Source organism: Cryptomeria japonica, chromosome 1 (genome assembly GCF_030272615.1).
Source record: "Cryptomeria japonica chromosome 1, Sugi_1.0, whole genome shotgun sequence".
NCBI classification, from domain to species: Eukaryota; Viridiplantae; Streptophyta; class Pinopsida; order Cupressales; family Cupressaceae; genus Cryptomeria; species Cryptomeria japonica.
Window position 1 is genome coordinate 333988032 of NC_081405.1, and position 9140 is coordinate 333997171.

Consider the following 9140-nt stretch of genomic DNA (forward strand, 5'->3'; position numbering starts at 1 on the left):
AGTAAAAATAATCGATTTTATCAGATATAGGGAAAATTAAATCCAAACAATCAATAAAGAGATTAGTCTAAGATCAAGACAAGACAATCGCAAGAATATCTTAGATGAAACAAATAAAAATAAAAATAAAACAAAATACAAATCAAACCATTTTAATTATAGAAAGAACCCGAGCTCAATAAATAAAAAATGATATCTATACTAGACCCAAATCTAACTAACTAAACACCCTTAATACAAATATGTGACTATCTACACACCCTTAAAATGGTGACTAAAAAATATGTTAACAATGAATTAATAATTTAATCCTTCCATAGTACAATTTTAAAATTTTAAATTATAACATTAAATTATTCACAAAATATTAAATTCTTTGGCTTGGGCCAACTTATATATATCATAGTGCTTTCAATCAAAAGAGAGTGCATGCAAATAAATAGGGCCACTGAAATCTAGATAAACGGGTCCTCTTATTGTCCTGCAACCAGAGAATGGTTGCCTATGATTCTTTACAAGCTTTCTTTTATTTTAGTTATTTTTGTTGGGAGGGTAAAGTTTGATGGGAGTACGAGTGATTGATTTATTTATTTTTACTTATTTTATTGCAAAAGGTTCAGAAGTATTTATTTTAATAAATAATGTTTATTCTATTTAAAATTTGAATATATTTTTATTATAATATATTTAAAGTAATTTTAATTCTGATTTTTAAATTAAAATACTTTTAAAATAAGTATTCTGATATTCAAAGATGACATATTTATTAGTGAAAGAAATTAAGTTTTAGATTACTTAAAATATAATTTGTTTTTATCTATACTATTGTTATTATTTTGCATAGGATTTTCTTAACTGATTTAAGATAAATATTAAGTGAAACTTGATGGTTAGTATTTTAAATATCATAATAGACAATCTACGAGCATCCACATTTTACTATGATGTAATAAACCATATATTATGTACCTATGGATGTGCTATTATAATGTGTATATGTGGATGGTGATGTCAACATGTAGCTAACGTAACTTAAGTTAGTTATACTAAGTCATGTGGACAACTCAAGTGTGATTAATTATAGTAGGTAATGAGTAGGCCTACATTAGATTTTTGATTTACGCCTCCATTATGTTAATAGAATGAGATCTATAAAAGGAAAGTGAATATCATTATAAGGACATGCAAGGAGTATGATTGTTGCATTAGGATTTATTGGAGAGCTTAAATGATTTATTTTGTTTCTATATATATTGGATATTAGGTGATCTGACTCATAAACATCTATTTTGTGGTGTGTAATCTATCTTCTATATTATCTTATTGAGATTATTAAAAGCATAGATCTTATCAATAGTATCAAACGTATGATTTGGACAAGGTAAAGATAAAATCTTGATTTTTAAAGCTTTTCCTAGATACCTTCTGTAGACGTATAAAAATGACCATATTCCTAAATGAATATTTTATGTTCATTTCTCTATTTAATTAAACCCAATTTAATCCAATTACCCACATTCCTCTATTTAATTAAGTAAATTACTCAATTTATTTAAATTAAATTCACTATATCCATTTAATGAATAAATCATTTTATTCAATTAAATCCCCCCCTATCCACTTTTAATTAAATTCAAATTTAATTAAATAGTTATCCTAAATTAAATAAATCTAATTTATTTAATCTCCCCAAATTGCAACCAAATTGAATTAAATCATTTAATTCAATTAAATCCTATTATCCCTCCATCCACTTGCATTCTCCTACATCTCCCACTTGCCTTCCTAAACCCCTTTCTAATCCCTTCTAGACTCTTCTAATCGCTTCTAATTAGCCTAACCCGTCTTCTAAAACTTTGTCACATCCCTAAGCAAGGGGAGGTCACTTCTCAAACCCTCAAAGTCTTTGATAACCATTAAAGGCTTCAAACCTTCATCCACTTAAATCCTCAAAGTCTTTGATAACCATTAAAGGCTTCAAGCCTTCAACCACTTAATTCCCCAAAGTCTTCATAACCATTAATGGTTAACTCAAACCCTCTTACATGGTTAAAGAATTTCTTTTAACTCAACCTTCATCCAACCCAAGGGTCTCATCAAGCATTTAATGCTTTGACCATGATTATCTCTTAATCATTTGCACAAGGGTTTATCCTTGGATTAACTCTTAATCCAATGGGTAATCTTAATTTAGACTTGACCCTTACCTTCTAGATAACCCTAAGGTCTTCTCAGGCATTTAATGCCTCCAACCCCTTCTCTCAACCCAATCTTATGTTGACACTTGTCACCATTTCATTGGTGCAATTTGCAAACATGGATCCCCAACTTTCAAACTCATCCCTTGATCAACTCTTTCAATCCTGACCATCCATTGCCCTATTTTTGCTATAAATAGAGCTCTCATTCCTCCATTTTAAATCATCAATCCAAGTTTGTCGTATCACACTTATGCTCAAATACATTCAAGCTTTCATATATCATTTTTATGCTCATCATTTTAGCCTCTCTTTAACAAGGAATTAGTCTAAATATGCATGTTTAGAATACTTTCTTTATCATTTAGCTCAATCATAGACAAATATATCATGTTAGGATAGTATTTATACTAACCTTGCCATCTTATAATCTAGTTTATTGCATTTTAAGATCATGCATAGCTTAGGATGCATCTCATACTAAAATCTATCAAAGCATCCCTCGTTCTTGCATTTGCCATCCCTAAACCATTTTGCTCAGTGATCTGAGAGCAAAAACATTGGTTTGAGGGACATTGTAGGATAGAGAACCATGGGACCAACCTTGGGAAGCTGAGTAATACCTCATTACTCCATAGCTTGCACCAAGAAGTCCTCTGTGTGTGTGTGGACAGGTATTTTTAGAATATTTTCACATATTGAGTTCTATCGACCCGCTTTTCCTGCATACACCTTCCAAATGATGTTTTTTAGTACTTTGTTTTTAGTAGAACTGGAGGTTTAAATAAGGAATCTATGGTCCAAGTCATCAATGTTTTTTTCATTTTTTTTTGATAAAAGTGGATGAAACCACTGAAATTATATTAAAATTTTTTTTTTTTACATGTGTCCAATTCAAAGAGCACTGAAGGGAAAGAACCAGTAAGAAAACCCTTCAGTATTGCTCAAGAAAACATAAGCCTATCTACCCAATACAAAAGCCTATAAGCTCCCCAAAAACCCTCCCAGTTACATAGCCATCTGCATTAGATATAAAGGAAGTTGCCTTAACTAGCATATAGAAGAGAATTTATCAACATATAACCAGTGGCTTCAACCCAGAACCATCATGTCTAAGTAGCACATTATTCTAGTCCTCTGATTAGAATAAAACTCACAACCAGAAAAGAACCTATGAGAAGTGAACCTGCCAGCACAAAAATGGTGAGAAAACATATGGTAATCCAGATAAGAAGAAGAGAGGGATGTTGAAGACCCCGAGGAAGCAGAATAAAACCAAGCCATAAGATAAGCCAAAGCAACAACCAAAGAAATAACAGCAGGATGAGAAACCATCTGAAACACCAAGCTATCTGCAATTTCCAGTTCCTCAAAAACATCCACCAACCACCAATTTTAACAACTACTCTCCAAAGAAAATAAAGCATTTTGTGTTAGTAAAAACTAATGCTAAAGAAAGAATGAATACCGGGACTACAAGCCTCCGTAAATATAAATAGAAGAAGAGACATCGAAAACATGATTAGCCCTATGAATCATGGAAAGGCAGCTCACAAGAAAATGAGCAGAAAATGCAGGAGTTCAGTGGATGATGAACAACCAATGATGAAGCGTAATCATGTAGAAGATACACAACCTCCTCGCACATCACCCCCAATCATGAAATGAGCAACTCACAAAAGAATATGAACAAATATGATATTAGGTGACTATGAGATGATGAGGCCAACACAACCAATCCTCACTCATGACCCAAATCCCCGCCGAACAACCACCATGCCCACACCACAACACCTAATAAGTCATCAATATTGAGTGATCATTGTAATTTTATATTATCTTCACCAATTCACTCTCTACGCCATAAATCACATAATTTCTCTTGTTTTCTCTTACAATTTTGGAAATCTCATCATTTAAATTCATTAGGGATCTATTAATTGTTTTATTAGATAAGAACACATGAACATGAAGTTCAAGAAAAAGAAGAGGAAAAAGGGAAAAAGGAAGAAGGAGAAGAAATAATAGAAAGAGCAAAGTAAATAAATGAAAACAAGAATACTGATACAAATTCATACGTTTTATCTTCAAAGAAAAAAAAATTAATCCTTCAATTTTATAAATGTATTTAAAAAATAAAAAATAATATAAATTCATCAGCATAGATTTGTTAGAGTTATCTTATATTAGCTAATAATTATTTATTTAATTATTAGTCTATTAAACTCTACGCTTAAGCTAAACTTAGGCATTTAATAAATATTGTAGGTATTTAATAATATCCCTTTAGGGTTTCTATTATCCTTTTATAAGGATTGTATTGTACTTTTTCAAAAATTGATTCCCTTTCTGAATGATAATTTTCTTCTTTGGAGCATTTATGCTTTTTTGCTTTATGTGCCTCCATTATTCTCTTGTGACGGGTATTTGCATGCAAGTGTTCTTGAGATCTCTGAAGTTGTATTTCCTCAACTTCTTCATGGTATTAGAGCGAAGTTTCTAGGAAGAAGAAGCTAAACACAATTAGTTGCAGGCAGATTTTTGAAGATTACCATCACCATGGAAGTTGATGTAGACCTCTATTTTTAGATGCATGCATATTCTTCCCCTATTTTTCGCATGCTCTTTGCTTTTTTTTTTCCTATATTGATTCTTTAAAACTTGTATGTGCTTTGCAAGCACTGCATGACAAAGATCTAAAAAATTTGGGGCTTTGTTAAAAAAAAAGAACTTTAAAAAGTTTATATGGGTTTTTGCTTAATGCATTTAGTATAGGTTTATTTCAATAAGTTTCCTAATAAAATAGAAGATTAAAGTTGCTATGCACTCTTCCTCCAATTGACAACCAAAATTATTCTTTTGTTCTACATTTCTGTCTACATGAGATCCCAATGTTGCAACTTTGTTTGCTTCTAGAGATTCTTTCCAGCAAGGTTCCTAACTACATGAGATTCCAGAGTCACATCCTTGAGTGCTTCTAGAGTTTCTTTCTAGTGGGACATTATTGAGCAATGGATAAACAATGGCATCATCCTAATCAGAGGACATTTTGTAGTTCTTCAGCTTGGAGCATTTTCAAAGTATCCCAGAGGTACTCATGCAATGGTTTCTATGATTCTATACAATCCTGTTGTAGTGTGGATTCATTTGTAGTTTGTGGCTTTCTTCTATAGTTTGAATAATGGTTAGGATTTGTTTTCAATTGGGTTTTCTTCTTTCTTCTTTGTAATTGGGTACCTGATAAAGCTTTGTTTCTAGGACCCAAATCTCTCCTTAGTTAGGCTTAAGGGAGGGTGTTAGCGCATAACTTCTGTTTGCTCCGTGATTTATGGTGGGAGCACAGTTTGCACCGTAATCACAATAGATGTTGCATGTTTTGCATTTAAGCTAACAACAGAGAACTAGATTTTAATTCACTCTTCTTATTCCATCCACTCCAACAATTTCTGCATGATCTATGTTCATGCGTTGGTTTATTCTTTGTATAAAATAATGATTTTGCCCAAAATGATCAGAAACAAAACAGCTACCCTAGATCCAATAAAAAATTCTGAAAAAACTTGAGACCCTCCTCCAAAAAATCTTCTAAAAAATTAGGAACAAGTAGCAATAGATGTAAGCCTAACTGTGTGAAAAGACAAGACAAATACAACATAATTTGGACCCAATATTGACAAAATAGCAAGAATTAATTTGCTTTCTTCCTTAAATTTGTCAATTCCACATTCTTTTAGTTGGAGTAATAAGGCCTTGAACCTTGTGAAAAAGTCTTGAATGTTTTCAAAACTTCTCGGATCTAATGAGCTAAGCTCATTTTCTAGAATGTGACCCTGCATCTCATCTTGCTTCCCAAAAAGAGTCTTCAGCTTAGTCCAAACCTCATTTGGATTTTTGCATTCTTCAACATGAAACAACAATTCTGAAGACATGGATAAGCATAATAGACCGAAGGCCTCATCCATCCTATTGAAATATGTAGACTTTTCAACTGCTGGATTGGGTTCAACTTCTATATTCATAACTATTCGATAGAGGCCTCTACTTCTGAGCTAAAGCAGAATCTTTGGCTTCCAATCAAAATAGTTGTATGGTGTGAGAATAGCAGAAGCTGAGAACTCCATTTTTCAACTCTGATCTTCTATATTTGCAACAAACAAAGATTTAATTTTCCTTACCCTTTTTATGCTCAAAAAGAGGGCTTTTTTCTTTTGGCCATAACTTGGGCAAACGGAATTGTTTTTTCAAAAATGAATAGGCATCGAAAAGCTAGTTCCAAGCCGGACCTCTTCATATTAGTAATTTTTTCTAATTTTTTTGTTTGACTATTTTTGTTTCCAGTCAAAGTGGGATCTCATTTTTGCACTCCGGGAGCCATAGAATGAGCATCCAAACTTCATTTTTTGAAAACTTTATATCGTTGGAAAGCTTGTTCTCTACACTTTCCAACCATATGATTTTTATTTTCAGATTCTAATCCATGCATATTTTATTCAATTTTTTGCTTTTCAGCACTCTGGTGGATATCTTGGTTGTTTCAGGTCCTAGGATCTCTTCTCTGGGTAGGATGTCTCTATTTTGGTTCTTGTTTCTATTTCCAGTCTTCTTATCATTGTAGCTTGTATTTATGCAAACGCACTGAGATAAAGTGTCATCATGCATTGTTTACATGGAATCTTGCACCTCTTTTGCCTTATTGTACATGCACTACTTATAAAGTGCCATGGGGGTTTTGATGTTTGCCTTGTTTGCCATCTACCATTGTCTAGTGAGTGTTCCTTCCATGACATTCAACTCATGATGTGTGTCAAGTGAGTGTTCCTTCCACGACACCATGTACTTTCTCTGCACCTTCGATGTTCCTGGTTCTTCGTCATGCAGTTCTTGTTGGCCATTCTTTTCAGTGTACCTGTCCCTCTCCCTTTTCTGCATTATGGGGAGGTTTGTCTTGTTGGTTCTAATGCTTCCTTGGTTCGATTGATCAGCTCTTCAGGCTTTGGTGTCTCATGCCATCTATATCTTCGAGTTCAGTTGTTTGCCTTTGTTTGCCATCTGATTCAAGTAGTGTCATTTGAGGGCACTCATGCAAATTATAGTCTTCTCTACCTGGTCATGTTCTATTTCAGTGGAGGTTCTTCAGATCAGCAATTACTCTTCAACAGTGTTTGCACCTATTTCCTGCTTCAGTGGTGTTCTTCTTGCTTTTCCATCTCTTTTTGGAGTAGAGTTTTTTCCCATGTGGTTTTCTCTATTTCTCCAGTTCATAGAGATTTGGTTGTGATTGGGTACCTCATCAGGCCTTGTTGCTGGGACCCAAATTTGCCTTCATCATGTAGTTGCATTTTTCGCTTCATGCATTTAGTTTTTTAGCTACTCTCTAAGTTCATCTTAAGGGGGGGTGTTAGAGTTATCTTATATTAGCTAATAATTATTTATTTAATTATTAGTCTATTAAACTCTACGCTTAAGCTAAACTTAGGTATTTAATAAATATTGTAGGTATTTAATAATATCTCTTTAGGGTTTCTATTATCCTTTTATAAGGATTGTATTGTACTTTTTCAAAAATTGATTCCCTTTCTGAATGATAATTTTCTTCTTCAGAGCATTTATGCTTTTTTGCTTTATGTGCCTTCATTATTCTCTTGTGACAGGTATTTGCATGCAGGTGTTCTTGGGATCTCTGAAGTTGTATTTCCTCAACTTCTTCAAGATTAAGTACAAACAAAACAGATTGAATAAGAATATTCAATATTTTAAGATTCATAGCACTCCATAAACCAAAAAAGTGAAGGTCAAAAGAAAGACCCCATTTGAAAGTAGAGTGGCTTCACGATACCAAAATTCAGAGTTAAGTTATTTTCTTAATATGACACATTTTCTTTATTCAAAGCGTACGCAAGAGAGTAAATAGTATAACATAACAGTGTTGTTTTTTCTTTATCCTATCAAATCCAACTTGTCCGGATCATTCATTAGCTTCCTTTACTGGTTTTGGGTAATGCTGAAAGCGGGAAAGCAGAGTAAACGAAATAACTGGCGCCATTAAAATTTCAATCACCTTTTGAGATGTTTAATAATGAAGAAATGAAACCCAGATATGATTCCATTTCCATCCAGTCAAATTGCCCACTTCAACGACCTATTGACGTTATCCCATGTAAAAGCACATTCTTTGTGACGTACAGTGCATCTGAAGAAATCTAAATAATTTTTTTCTCTTCAAATTGTATTAATATAGCGTAATTGATAATAATAATTGAGTTGTATATTAAAAAAATTATCGTATAAGAATTAAACTTGTGACTGTGATTGTGCTATTAAATAGCTAATATGATAATATGATATTGTAGATAAAAACCCCCCCTTCAAAATTTAAACGATGGTCTAAAATTGTCCATAAACTATCAAATTTCATGTCTGGGCATATGGGCCATGTTCTTGTCCTGCCCTACACCAACGCTATGGTTGGCCATGTCTCTTTAAAACCTTCCTTTTATATTTGCTACGTTGCCGGGATTGCGAAGTCCAGTGGGTGAACGGATGTTTGATTTGAATATATTTTATTTTTTTATTATAATATTTATATATGACAACTATGTTTTTAATTTTAATTTTTAAATTTGAACAGTTTTCCAAATAACTATTATGATATTTAAAGATTTATTAGTGAAGGCAATAATGCTTTTTAGATTATTTTTAGTTGAAATATAATTAAATATTTATTTCAGAAAGGACTTAGTAGTTGTGTATCATAATTTTGTGCATCTAAAAATTCTATATATCAATGTTAATCAACTGTAAAACATTTGTAGCAATTTATTGGGCTAATTGATTGTTAAAACCTATGATTTGAAGTCGTCATCACCAAGTTTGATGCCTCAAATATATAGTTATAAAAGAAGTAAAAAATAATATTTTTTAACCTCTTAACCATTAAAGTCA